The sequence below is a fragment of the Triturus cristatus genome, chromosome 9 (genome assembly GCF_964204655.1).
Source record: "Triturus cristatus chromosome 9, aTriCri1.1, whole genome shotgun sequence".
Taxonomy (NCBI): domain Eukaryota; kingdom Metazoa; phylum Chordata; class Amphibia; order Caudata; family Salamandridae; genus Triturus; species Triturus cristatus.
This window is the reverse complement of record NC_140592.1, coordinates 377,781,923-377,797,802: the sequence shown is the minus strand read 5'-3', so window position 1 is coordinate 377,797,802 and position 15,880 is coordinate 377,781,923.

Genomic DNA, 15,880 nt, shown 5'->3' with positions numbered 1-15,880 from the left:
GTGCACCTACATCTTCAAGCACTCAAACTTACCTGCCAGCTATTGGTTCCTCCTGGAAGACTTCTTGGACCGAGCCTGCAGCTGAAATGCAGAACAGGCAATCTCCATAGGATTGCATTGGGCTCCCGACTCCTCCTAAGCAATCTGCGCTCGGCCACCCCGTCACCGCTCGTGTTGTGGACCTAGTGCTGACCTGGGATCCCCTTTGCCCAGACCTTAACCCTAGGAGCTTGGCTCCTAAGACCGAGTTGCCTGCCCGTGAGCAGCCACCAACCGAAAGCCCGCCTAGCCCCATAGGCTAACATTTGGCGGTTTCCTTTGCACCAGGCTGCCCTAGTGCCGCTGAGGGTGCTTTTTGAGTTTATCCTTGACCCTGGGGGATTCCTTGTTCTAACCCCTGAAACTCAACCCTCAAGACCGATAACTTACCTGCAAACCGATAACCACATTTTTCGCCATAGGATTGCATAGACTGTTTTTCTCTGAAAAAGTTGTATTGAGTTGTGTTTGTGTGGAAACCTAAGTAACTGTGTTTTTAATGTAAAAGTGTTTTACTTACCTTTGTCTAGGAAAGGTCCCAGTGTGATATCTAGGCATATCACACTGAGTAGAAAAAGTAATTTAAAAAGTAATCACAAAGTAATCCAAAAGTAATTACAACTGTTTTTAAGCATTGTACCTACCTGTAACAAAGTCAAATTCATTCAGCTTGTATATTCTTATCAACCTGTCTGAAATTACAATTTTACTTACCATTATCAAGTCCTGATTGGTTCTTAAAATAAAATTAAAGAAGTGTTTTTATACAAACAATTGGTCTGAGTTGATTCTTTGAGTGTGTGCTATAATTTCTTGCCTGAGTGTGTACAATAAATACTCACCACTACCCTTTGATAAAGCATTACTGCCCGCCCACACTACCACAAATCGAGAGTAAGTTATTATCGACTTTTACCTTTGTAAGCCTTTGGGGATCCACTGGACTCTGTGTACACTATACCTTACTTTGGTATAGTATATACAGAGCAAGCTTCCTACACTCATAATTCCATAGCGGATACATTTGCAATTCTCATTGCTAACTACCTTGAGTAGTAATTACACAAACTACTAATATAATAGTTGTATCTCATTCATCTGATACTGCTTAAAGCATCTGCAAATCCAACTTGTCTGGGTTGTTTTAGGTGTATATATTCACTTTTGAGTGCTATGTCTAGATACGATAAAAGGAAACTATGAGGCATCTAATGCTGGCTTAATGACATGGTGTGTGAAGCACATAAAAAATGTAGGACTACAATTTTGCATTGACTGTGGGGCACAGAATGATGTAATCAATAGTGCTCCCCAAAACGTGGGGTCTCCTGTCATAGAATTTAAACCGACATTTTATGTTCAGAAATGGTTTGAAAAAGGGAGGAGATGTGCTGATGAATGAAACTGCATGGCTCGGAGACAAATGGCTTATGATTCCACTTATAAGCGTATTTGGGACATTCTGTGATTGAAAACATATCCCACATTGTAAATGTATTTTAATGTGAATAACTAATATATTAAACCTTAAATAAACGTGTATCTATTGGTTGCATTAAATAACATTATAAGCTGTAACTGGTCAGTGAAATACCAAACATACTAAAAATTGGTATGTTTTGCTCTTTCTAGCCACACCTCTGACTCCGTCCACTGATCCAATCCTCTGGTTATTCCTGCCCCCCGATTCTCTTCCCACAGTTCCCCTACTTTTTTTCCCCCACTTCGACCACTGTATAGGACATAACATAAGGATCACCCCATGAATGTATAGCCTATGTAGTTTCATAGAGTAAGGCCTCAAGATGTGAATTAGCCTTCCTTCTTTTAATCGCTAGTTGTACATAAGAAACCACAGCATAGCATACGCTCTCGTTTGCCAGGCTACGAATAAAATGAAAAGCAGCATTATGAGTAACTAGCGGCAGTAGATGATTCAAAACACATTTTCCTCGAGGACGCAAAGGGAGTCTCACGCCGACTCCATTTGCATGCCTCACCTCGCTTGATTAATGCAATTAGTTAATCAAAAAAACTATTTTCTTCTCTAGCTCTGGGTGAAGTTCTGCCACCGCCACACCCTTCTGTGTCCAGGAGTCATGTCTCAGCCGAAATCTAAAAGGGCCTCAACACACCACATCTGAAGGATTGCCCAAACCAATGGAGTCACATCACAGCAGGGCTCTAGGTTTCTACCCGAATTACCTGGTCATCACCAGTATCTTGCCCTTTTTTTTTAATGACAGCCATGATACTTCAGGATTGAGTTAGGGAAAGTTTTTTCCATAGCATCAAATTGCATCTTCATAGGAGAGAAGCCTGGGCTAACTGGCAGCTTCTGAAATTTCAGGGTACAATCCAGTCCAACATTTCACACTGCGATTCCAGCTAGGATGCCACAGAGCTGTAGTAATGTGAGTACCACTTCATCCCAGAACCCCACACTAAAAAAGAATCAGTAGAGTGTCTTTAATAGCAAACCAAGTGATATCTTAGCCCACTGGGATTGCCTCAGTGCAGACTTAGGGACAACCATTAGCTAGCTGAGGGACTTGAGATGCCAGAGAGAGACGACTAAGTGGATGTGTGGGAGATGCCCAATCCACATGTGAAATTTATTTTTAATTCTGTCCAGTTTGGTCACTATCACTTAGCTGGGCTTTACATTGCTGCATTTGATGCAGCCTTTACACCCTATTTAAACTATATTCTATTTTGAGCAACAGTTCTGGTCCAAAGTGCTAACAAATTACCTATTTGCCACGAACATCTGTCAAAAATACCCTAGCGAGATAGGTGAGGGGAGGGTAAGTGTTATTTTTTTTAGTAAAGATTTAGTGAATAAGGATCTGTAAACCACCTTCCTATTTAACCGTGGGCAGTTGGTTAATGTTCTCTAAAATACTCCATTAACCACTAATGTTTTCAATAAAATATTTGGAGCAGAACCACAACCCACCAAACCCCTGTAAAATTGCTTTACATAGTAGTCAGTTAAGCCCCCCTACTTTGGTAACATTCAGTTAGAAATCCCTGGCCGTGTCCCTGCATGCTTAGCTATTGGCTATGGTATAGCTATTCTGTGATGCAAGCTTGCATTGTTGCTGTCTGTGATGTACCTGTTTTGTGTGCGGCAGAATCTCCCACCGCTGCCACGTTCTGCTGTGCATCTTCTGTGTTTGAAGGAATATCTGCATTAATACTCTCTATGCTGTGTTTGTTCAGTGTCTGCTAGGTGTGTTATGTTTTCAATTACACTTTGTATGTGATTTTACCATCTCCTAGCAACAAGGTTCTACTGTTGGGATCTGGGTTGAAGAGTCCAGCAGTGAAGCTTGACTGAGGAGCTGAGAGGTTGGCCTCTGGGGGTCGTTACGCTGTTACTCCAATAAATCTCCTTCCTTCAATCAACTGTGTCCTGTATTCTCAAAAAGGGTGGCTTGCACAGTTGATGCTTTTGCTCTCCAATTGTATAGAAAAGCACAGGCAAAGCCAGTAGATCGGAGTTTAATGTGACATTGCATGCAAACACATGCATAGAAAAAAAAAAGAAGAATATCTGGAAGTGTGGTTAGATCTGGTATTATCATTAGAACACCAGATAGCTGTTGTGGCGTTAAAGTGCTTTAACATCCTTAAAATGTTAAAAAAAGATTTTCGACGTCCTTCTACTATCGGCAAGAAAAATCATCGTAAAGGCATCAGTCCTCTTCCAGTTGAATATATGATGTTACAACGCCTGCAATTATAACGCATGCTTTTACAACGCAGTCTTTACATCGCAACTACCATTACATCGCATGATTTTACAACGCATGTCATTACAAAGCATTTTTAAAATCTACAATTACAATGCATTTCATTACAATGCATACCATTACAACGCATACCATTACAACGCATAATACTTTTAGGGCAATAGTAGGGTAAGTGTTGGATACTGTAGGGGTAAAAATTACTATTCCCACTCCAGTGAGTGCAACAGTAGTGTAAGTGTTGAATAGTGTAGGGGTAAAAATGACTAAGTGTTGGATAGTGTAGGGGTAAAAAGTTCTATTCCCACTCCAGTGAGTGCAACAGTAGTGAAAGTGTTGGATAGTTTAGGGGTAAATATGACTATTCCCATGTACCCCAAAACCCATACCCACCCTAATACTAAAAAAATCTCCATTACTTACCTTATAATGCGTTGTAATGGGTTGCATTGTAATGGTATGCGTTGTACTGCATGCGTTGTAGTAACATGCGTTGTAATGGCATGCATTGTAATGGCATGCGATGTAAAGGCAGTAGTGTTTTAACAATTGTTTTGTAAAGGTAGGTCGTTGTAATGGACGTTTCCCTCCCAGTTGGACTACTGCAATATACGCTACCTGGGAACTACTAAAATGAGATTACAGAAACTACAGCGAGTGCACGATACTGGGGCCCGCCTTGTACTAAATCTTCCGAGACATGCTGCTTCCAGGCCTGCTCTGGCTAGCCTGCACTGGCTGCCACCAAATCAAAGAATCCTATTTACAGACATGTGCTTCTGTCACCGAATCTTTAATGACAGAGGTCCAGAGTACCTCACCTCTCTGGTGAAATGCCACAAACCAAGCTGTAATCTCAGATCCTTGGGAACAAACCAGGCAGTTATTCCGCGGTTAAGGAAAGCCAGATGGAGCGGTTCCTCCTTTGCCTTTTTAGTGGCTCAGGCATGGAATTCCCTATCCCTCCATCTGAGGATGGAACCATCGGAGCTACTGTTCCGAAGGAGACTAAAAACATGGCTATTACATCTAGATGCCAGCGCAGTCATGAATCTCAGTTCCGTCAAGCAAATAGACATATGGCATGATATCTTTTTTTTCTGCTCCCCCTCTCGAAGCGCTGACACTCGCCATTAGGCGTAAGCAGGTGCTTTACAAATAGCCTTATTATTACATGCATTCAGAGATGATGCTTTCATGTAATAGAACATTACAGTTACAGTAATGGTCTTGGCAATGGTTGGTGATAGGGGTAGTGATTTAATTGGTGGTAGTGATATTAAATGTGGTGGTATTGTGATAGTGGTAGTACTGATTGTGGCGGTACTGGTTCGTGGTAATGTGGGATTAGTGTTAATGTACTGGTTAAGCGTGGTATGGTATTGGCATTGTTAGAACATGTTACAAATGCTTACTATTTCCCATCAGGCTGCTGCCCAGCTTTTCTTTTTAAATAAGCCATATATCTGACAATCTGTATGTTCAGAGACGTGTTTTTGGGATCAAGGATACAATTACAGCTTGCCTTCAAGTTCGAACACCAAGTTTGTTAAAGATGTTGCACAGTAGCCCTCTTCGCTCCATTAGGAGTGCAGGGCAGGTACAAGTGATTTGAATCAGTGTTTCTTCTTCCCTATTGCATAGTTTGCAGGCAGTACCACCCAAAATCTTAAAACTGCTGAATGCATTGTAGGTTGGGTAGCCTAGGTATGTAGGTGAAGGATGACGTATGAGTCCAGGAGTCTCTTAAAATAACAGTGGACTTCTTAGTCCTTAAATATTACAAGTGTCTGTTCATGGATTCCAATACACCTCTGTCCTTTAAATCCCTTTTGGATAACTGCAGAGGGAGATCAATTTTCTAACACTTTTTAAATAAAAAAAAACAACTAACCTTACCAACTGATCTCTTATTAGTCTCGCCCAATATAACTCACTAGTGTGTAATTCTTTAGTACAGAGAACGGACACTTCCATATTACTTGCTGTTATCAGTTTATGCTAAAACTGCCAAGTGTTGAAGCAGCGATATTCCAAGAATACAACTTAACTTCCAACCTAACAGCCTGGACCATGGAGCATGAGGGAATATCTAGGAGTTTTTTTAAGACAAGCTCCTTCCAATGTCTCCGAATCGTGCCTACATCCAAGGCTAAGGATCTCTGTTCCATAAAGCAATTGAGATGTGGAGTCCCATTGTTTTATAAGCTGCACTAACATGTTCAAGTGAGGGTCCTCCAAAATGTCTTAGAACTGTCTTTAGCCCATCTACCTTAGCCAACGCTCGGGTTTTCAAAGCTTCAAGATGTGTAAATCACTGTAATTTGTTTGTAAATGTTTCTCCTAGATATTTGTAGGACAAGGGCAATTTCACAGATATATCTCCTAATTTTCAATTAAACAGCTTGCATTTTTCCCAAGTACAAGGGTATTTGTTTTTTCAAACTTAATTCTGAGTTTGTTCTCCTGGCAGTATTTATCAAAAGTGTCCAATTTTCTTTGCAAACCCACCGGTGTTACATCTAAAATAACCAGATCATCAGTATAAAATAATCAAGACGTATGCTGCTCTACCATGCCTGGGGAAAATGAATGGGTTGATTGTAAAACTGCTGTCAGAGCTGTAAGTTACAATGCAAACAATGTCAGCACGAGGACACACCTTTGTCGAGCCTCAATATTAATAGATATTGTATGGGACAGAGTGCCACTCTTGTCCAGAACTACCCTAGTACAGTTCTCATTAAGCAGTGCTTTCAGTACCACCAACAGAGTACTAGGAATATTCATCTTACTAAGTTTCCCCCAAAGAATAGTATGATCTGCTAGGTCAAAGGCCGCCCGAAAATCCACAAACAGCAGAAGAGATTGCCTCTTGTCTCGATTATTTTTGGGCCATGGCCCACATACTAAAGCAGTGTTCCATTGTAGAATGCCCTTCTTTGAAAACCCCTTGTTCAATGGGCACTAATGCGTGATTTTTTATCCAGTCTTTCAAATGAGTCAGTATTGCCTTTGAAAAAAATGTTAAAAAAGCAAAACATTGAATGTTTGAATTAATCTCAGCCATTGGTAATTACTCCGGGTGCATCCCAATCCATCATTATTTTGCACACCATGCCACCTCAGTTTGGACCCAACTATATCAAATCAGTCTTGACTATGCTCCAGTGGGAACAGTCCAGCCCGAACTGCCAAGTCAGGTCTTCCCTGAACTGGAACACAAGCAAAGCAAACACAAGGAGATAATGGACAGAGCGTTGAAACTTTTCAGACACTCACCCCCAGTCACAGATCTGGGTTGAATCCATCATTGTTCTTTAGCTCACTTTGCCACCCAAGTTCAGACCCAACCATATGCAAATCAGTCTTGACCCTGTTCCTCATGGGAACAGTCCAGCCCGAACTGCTAAGCCAGGTCTTCCCTGGACCGGAAACAAGCATCCTGGGACTGGTTTCGGTTTAACATCCCTCATCAGCCAGGCTAGTTTACATCCAGTGGCAATGCTCCCTTGCTAGTAGTATCTCTCCCAAGTGGATCCCTGCTTGAGAATTGCCCTATAACTGAGATCCCCAAGCTAAGATCCACCCACTAGACAACAGGGAATGTGTTCGTAGGGGGAGTGGCCTCCCTGGCTATGGGCATGTGCTCCAGAATTCAAATAGTCTTTCTGCTACCCTGGGGATGCCGAAAGCCCACTAGCGCCAAGGAGAATTTTATTTAAAAAAGGAGGTAGAGGTATCTTGCCTTGGCATCAGGCCATGCCCCAACCCCCCAAATGACAGCAACAGTCTTTTCGGGGGGAGGACTCGGGCATTTACCTTCAATCTGCACCCACACAAGGAGCTCAGAAACCCCTCTTGACACCAGTAATTATGTGATGGCCCAATTACCTGAAACAAGAATGGAGCAAACCAGGTCCATGCAAAGAGCACATTAACTTCTTATATTCACAGTTTTCATCTGTTTCTGCCATGGGTGATAGGCCCAGGTCCCTAATCCCCATAATCCTTAATAACATACCCTTAAAGTTATACCTCTAATAGTTAAACGCTAACTCCATACACTTGACCATTATACCTTATACTCAGTCCCTTTTGCCCAACAACCCTTAGCTCAAACCCTTAATCATTTGCACTGTAACCCAAGACCTTAAACATCTACCCCAAACCCTTAAATGTATACTTTTAATAGTATATCTCTAACCACATATTCATAACCTCTATATGCTTTACCTAATCCTAAATCCCTAATCTCTTAATACACAACACATATACATTAGGCCCTTAAACAACTAACCAAATCCTCAAACCTTTCTCTGAAACTACTATCTCCATATCCCTAACCCTTACCTCCAAACCTTTAATCCCACAATTCCTTCCACACTATCTTTACTACAATACATTTTGGGAACAAACATTTTGGAATATGTTCCTTTATCAATTCTTTTTTTAATCAGAACTAATCATTGAGAAATGTTATCTTTTAGAAGTATTGCTTTCAAGATTTTTAGGCAGCACCACCACTACTAGCTCCTACTGGGACAAATGCCCACCTGCCCTATTCTTGGACTGTACACTGAGTCCTGTTAAAGCCCTCGACTGACCTCTTCAAACAAGGACACTAAAGAAAGCCCTAAGCACCAGCCTCCTGGGAGACTTGCTACTCTGGAGCCACCACAACAGTCTCTCATCCAACTCTATGAACATTCTGGATCTCTGGATTGGGTGACTACACACACGAAGCATGCCTTTCTATTCTCCTGGCCAATCATCTTCCAGCTTTGTGCACACTAGCAGTCACATCCCGCTAGCACAATTTATCAAACCACTCTCATGCACTAGGGGAATCCTATAATTTTATACTATCTCTAGGCTTTCTGCAGCTCTGCCGCACACATAGAAAAAGGAAAAAATGAGGAGAAATGAAAACATTTCTTCTCGTTGCAATTTCTCGCAAATCTGGGAATGCTACAGATTACATGGGTGTTGCATTGGAACACCCACAGCAGCACCCATGGAACGCCCCTTTCAAGCAGTGTTCTGCGTGAAAGGGGCACATATTTACAAGGCCATGGAAAGCCAAGTAAAGTGGCTTTATGTGGCCATGTAAATATGCCGGTGCACATTGCACCACTGGAATGTCAAAAAGTGACTTTCTGGCAGCGCAAAAGTGCTGCATGGGGCTTCATAAATAACTAAGCTTTATAACATTCAATGCAGCATATTTGTTTCACGTATTTGAAGAACTGCTTTTTAAACATGATCCAAGCAACCTTGCATCTACTTTATTTTAAAATGTAATTTTGCCTCCTATATATGATGACCTATTTTGGAAAATATGCATAAGACTTACAATAGGTAAAACAGCAGTTAAATGTTCTTTTTAAATGTTCTTTTAGGATAATATTTAGCTTTCAGTTTGTGACAGCGCTTACACACTCAGGTGACTTCTTCAGCGCACTCATAAAAACAAAACAGGATCATAAACCTCTGCAATTCATGCATGTGGTTTGTAGATACAAATAATGAAAATACAAATGGCAAATCATATATTTACATGCATCTATAATATACATTGCAAAGATTTTAACTCAGCTATGACCGCAGAGGGTGTTATGAGAAGATTGTGACAGCCCTACCAAGGATGAGGTCACATTGAGGCACATTGTTTCTATTAAATATTTCCCCGATATCACTAAGACGTGTTTCAGCTTTCATGGTTCACTGGAGGATAGCATAGGTGTCCAGTGATGGATAGTTGGAGCTAAACAAAATAAATATATATGTGTACAGCATTCATTTTAGGACATATTTGTGCAACATCCGTCATCCCTCATCTGTCATCCATCATACATTATTAATATGACCCCCCTACCATCATTTCTCATTTATAATCCACCATACCTCCTCACCCCTCCATCACCCTTCATCCCTCATCTGTCATCCATCATCCCACATCTGTCATCCATCATATATGATTTCCTATGGTTCTTCTATCATCTTTGCATTCCTCATCTATCATCCACCATACCTTGTCTATCATCACCCCTCGATCATCCTTCATCGCTCATCCATTATATCACATCTATCATTCCTCATCCATAATCTCTCATTTCACCATCAATTCCCACCCCTCATCCATAATCTATCATCCATCATCACCCATCCACCATTACCCATCCATCATCCCTCATCTCATTTGTGATCCATTATTCTTAATTTCTCATCCATGATTCTTCGTCCCTCATCCATCGTTCTTCATCTCTCATCCCTCATATCTCATCCATTATCCACCATCACCCACCCATAATCCCTCATTTCTCATCCATCATTCCTCATCTATCATAAATTATTCCTCATCCATCACCCCTTATCCATCATTACTCAACTACCATTCATCATCCTTTGTCCGTAATCTCTCACTTTTCACTCCACAACCTTCATCACATTCCTCACTCTTCATGCTTCGCTTTAATTTCTCATCCCTCAACTCTCATTTTGATTCCTCCTTAAGTGATACGTGAAACTGTTGTTATTAGTAGTTGAGACAAGATAAACAAGCATTCAATCATGGAAAAGATTTGCATGCACACCATAGTGAATAATCTACGTTTTGTTTTTTGATAATTTACAAATGGTTTTATGACAGACTTGTAATAGCAAATTTAACACAAACATCTGTTTAAAATGATTAGAAATTAAAAGAGGAATTTACAAGAAGCAGACTCTCACCCCGGAACAGGGCAACATTGGCACTTAAAACCAGTTGAACAAGTGATTGAAGGTGAAGTATGTTTAGAAGATGACCAATTAAAAGTAAGAGAAGAGCCAAGTTTTAAGGAGCTTTCTAAACGTAATGTTGCTTCCATCTAACCAAATGGAAAGGGGAAACCGATTCCAGGCCGGGCCCCCAATACCGTGATGGACCTAGCACCTCTAGTGTGTAACCTAAATTTACGAATCTGTAGAAGTTTGTTTTTAGAAGATCTTGAGACTCTAGACAGAGAGTATGGAACAAAGCAATTAGAATGAAACCTGGGACCCTTTTGGGGGTAGGCCCTGTAGACTATAGTTAAGGATTTAAACATAAAAACATAATGCGTTTCTCTACAGGAAGCCAGTGAACATCTCTCCGACGGTTGGTGGTGGAGCAACATCTGGATACCTTGAGCACAAGTCTAACTGCTGCATTTTGGACAATCTGAAGCCTCTTCATCAGGCATGTGGACATGGCTATATAGAGACTGTTACAATAGTCTAATCTTGAAGCGATCAAAACATGAGCAACCATTTTCCTTGCAGCAAGAGGGAGGAGGTCCAAAACCTTTTTCAGGGACGTGATCAAAGAGAAACAAGTCCCTTCGACAATAAACACCTGATGACAAAAAGAGAAGTCATTGTCGAATATAATTCCTGGATTCCTAGCTGACTCCATGGGCAGAGTAGGCATATCAGTATCATTAGGTCATCAGTGTAAGGCAGAGAATTGGTTGGAAATTACAAAAAGGAGGATTTCAGTTTTCTCAGAAATGCACTTTAAGTAGTTACAATTCATCCAATAAGTTTCTTGAGAGAGCCAGTTTTTAAAATTTAACTCAGAGTTAGAAGAGCTCTTATCGAGTGGCAAAATCACTTGTATATCTTCAGCATAAGACATAACTGAGATGCCTAAGGACTTGATCAGCGCAATTATGGGAGACAGATATGTATTAAGCAGGATGGGGCTAAGGGACAAGCCCTGAAGGAAAGCATGAGTGAGTACTTTTTCGGTAGACCTAAACGTGCCAAAGTCACCGCCTATTTCCTATTTTCTCTGAAAGATTGAAACCAAGCCCAAGTAGGTCTTTGTATTCCGATATCGGCCAGTAATTGCCGTAGAATGTCATGAGAGATCATGTTGAATGCTATCAACATATCTAAAAGCATTAATACTTCATTATTGCCTCTATCTAATGTAAATTTTATAATTTCAGAGACTTCCAGTAGCACAGCTTCGGTTGAATGCTGAGGTCTAAAACCAGACCGAAATTGATGAAGAATATCGTGCGTTTCAAGGTAATTGACAAGTTGGGCACTAACTAGCTTTCCAAGAATTGTAGCTTAGAGATGAAAAGCGCATCAATTGACATTCTGAAAATCACATTTAGTTTAATACAAACCTGTCTGTTTCACAACTCTTCTATTTCCTTTGTTTCCAAGTAGGAAACATTTCCCCTATTCACTCAATCAGTTAAACACTCCCTCTATTCTTAGCACTCCAAATGATGGTTGATGTGTGTTCTGAACATTATAAGATAGTAATGTGGCATATGTATGAAGTAACACAACATTGATGTGCATAGTTATTCATATGGGAATAGGAACTGGAATGATATATAGTGCAAAGTGCTCTGGCTTTGCAAATATCCCATTCCCAGGTAAGGGTGTATCAAATGCCCTCCAGGTGTGTGGCTCAGTCTATTGATGGTACAATATTTGTAAAAGAATGTTGCATCTGCACCCTGAATGTAAGTGTTGAAATAACTAAAATCCAATAAATCATGTAAAGCTGATCTTTCACTTCCATGTTCATATACATATAAATGTAAATAACAGTAAATAAACTGTACATTTTCAGCTGTTAGGGAAGCAAAAATGACGCACATTTTTTTTGTAATTCTGAACGTATAATGATAAATGTTAAATATTCACTGAAACCAGATTTCCACACATTATCATCTGTGTGCAATATAGTTTTATCTGTAAAACTGTAAATTTGTGCAAATGTAGTGTCCATTTTAATGGAAAATGTGTTGTATGTAAATGAGAATGTGCTACCAGACAATAATTTGGTTACATAAAAAAATTGCCTGCTCATGTTCGTTCTAGCTAGGTGGGTTGCGAAAATCTGCCGTTCTAAAATTGGGTCATGCATCTAAAAGGCTTGGGAAGCATTGCCTTAGAGTATCCAAACAGACACTACTTAAAAGTGTTCATAACTTACTATATTGTTGGTGTGGCAAAGATTTTCATGATAACTACTGAGTGCATAAATAAACTCTTTTCAGAATCACTGTACCTAAATTACCTAATGTGACCATCCTGGAAATCTGGCATGGAACCGGCTCTCCTGCACCCACAATTGATACTCTGTGTTGTTAATCACCGACCTTGCTTCTTTCTGAATGTGTGTCACATGGGCAGGTTATGCTTTTTTTAGGTCTGCTCAGAGACATCTTTAGCTTCCTGCAACAAATCATGTCTTAGAAAACATAATAAAAAAGAGAATGGGGAGAAGCACTTTCAGGGATGATCAGCCACTTTGGAGCATGCCATTGCTGGCATGGAAATCAATAGCAGGCCCCATCCTTATATATATATAGAAATATATAGATATAGATATATAGATAGATATAAATAAACGAATAAAAAAAAGAGACTTACAATAAAAAAAATCCTCCTCAAAGTTTTCAAAATATATAAATTAATTTAGCTTTATGTGCAGCAACACTTAAAAGTCAGTTTCAAACTATTTATCCATATATGTACATATTGGACTTTATATACATACAACTTTATATCTCTTTTTTCCACATATACTTGTATACCTTTCTATGTAGTTACATATTTATATATTTATTACATTACTCTTACTATAGAAGAAATAAAAACCTTCAACTCTCTTCAATTCACTTTTCTATGTCTCATCCTATACCTCTTTCAATATATCCTCTACCTCCACTCTCTGGCTTGTCCCAAACCACATTGTACTACTATGGTCTCCCTAATAACCCTTTCTAGACTCATCTCAAACCTTGTGTTACTACTATGATCTCCCAAATAACACTTTCTAGACTCTTCCCTCCTCTATCCCTCCTTTGACTTACCCCAAACCTCATTTTACCTCTATGATCTCCCAAATAACACTTTCTAGACTCTTCCTTCCTCTATCCCTTCTTTATCTTATTCAGTTCAACTAACAGACTCACTTAGCCACTGCTCAAATTAAGAATTTAGATTTCCTTGTACTAACCAACCACTAATCCACTTTGGGTTCCAGAGTAGTGTGCTACTCACCGAAAAGCGCTTCAATGCCTCGAATGGGGTAGTAAGTCCTATATAAATACAATTACTATAAATAGAATTTCCAGGACAGAATGCTTGTTTTGGGTGGGCATAACAAACCATGAGCACTTTTACTTATGTGGGGTGAGGCATAAGGAATGAGAGATGAACAGTGGCAAAATATGTGTCTGTTTTAGGGGATCTTAGTTTTTCAGCTTAATTTCTCACTATTCAAAAGAGGAGGAAGGGATGTGGGATGAGGGATGCGGAATGAGGAATGATGATGAGGAATGATGGAATGATATACGAAGGATAAAGAATGACAGATGGATAAGGAATGAGGGGTGGTAGATTATGAATGAGGGGTGGTGGATTATGAAAGAGGGACGATAGGTGAACAAGGGATGATGGATTAGATATGATGGAAGATGGTTGATGGAAGGGGGATGATGGTGTAATTTAATGGACGTTGTTGGACTTGGCCCTTTCTGCCATGCCATCCCAAAATGTTTTGCCTTCATCCTCCTTTTTTCCGAGCCCATTTTTGTTGGCATTTAGAACTCTGTGCACTGTACCACTGCTAACCAGTTAAAATGTTTTTGTGCTCTCTCCTTTAAACACGGTAAAATTGGCTTACACCCAATTGGCTCATTTTATGTTCTTGTGAGTACCTAGTAAAGTGGTACTACATGTGCCCAGGGAAGGAACATTAAACACTACTAATGGGCCTGCCACACTAATTGTGCCACCATCTTGAGTAGCCTTCTAAACATGTCTCAGGCCTGTCATTACAGCATGTCTGTGCGGTTATTCACTGTTGTTTCAATCTGAATAAATAAACCTTTTGCCAGGCCTAAACCTTCCTTTTTAATTCATATAAGTTATCCATAAGGTGGGACGAAACAGCCTATATGGCAAGGTGCAGTGTATTTAAAAAGTTGGACATGTACTTTTAAGTTTTACATGTTCTGGTAATAAAAAACTCTCAAATTAATTTTTCACATTTGCAAGACTTCTCCCATACGATAATGTTGAGTTACCTTATTACATTTAGGGGCCGATTCCGATTCCGGCCGCAAAACGAACCGACTGACACGGACCCGGACCGAATACCGACCGACACGGACCAGCGCCGTACGACCCGTGCAGTACGATGCAACTCGAGTGAATTACAACCGACACGTACGGAATACAAGCCGTACAACCGAGCCGGAGGGAAAATAGTGATCCGGCCGGAAAACCGACGCGATATTCACCGACCGACACGAACCCGGAATCAACCCAACCGACCCGTTCCCACGATGTACGATTAGCGCAGTACGATGCAATGCGTGTAAAACCAGACCGACTCGCACGGAGACCAAGCCGCACAACAGACACGCACAGACAACCCGGCACACAAGCAATAGAGACCGCCGCGAACGACGCCTACCAAACACAGAAGACAGGCAGCGTGAACGAGGCGTAGAAGCCTGCACGAGACAACAGCAGCGTCTATTTCCGTCACATGAACGTCTCCTACATGCCTACAAAACACAAAGGAAAAAACACAAAAAAAGGACCAAACAAGCAATGACTAAGCCATTAAATGTCTAACACAAATTAATTGGACAAAGACACACCCACAACTACAACTATATAAAGGACTACAATCACTACCATCATCCCTTGCAAACAGGAGACACAGCCAGCAGCAAACACCAGTACACAGCAACCACAGACACACTCACAACTCACCCATCACACAACTCACACACCATCAGCACCTCATACAAAAGCATACACACAGCAAAACCAACACCAAACCAACATCACTTGCACCCTCACACACACATCCCTCACCACCACCACCCATCACCATGCCCCCAAAGAAGAATCCAAAGTTCACAGATAGTGAGTTAGAAGTGCTGGTAGACGAGATCATCAGAGTAGAGCCACATTTGTTTGGTACATTGGTTCAAAGGACCCCCATCTTACAGAAAACAAAGATGTGGGCGAGGATTGTGGACAAGGTGAACGCACAAGCACCAACTTTGCCC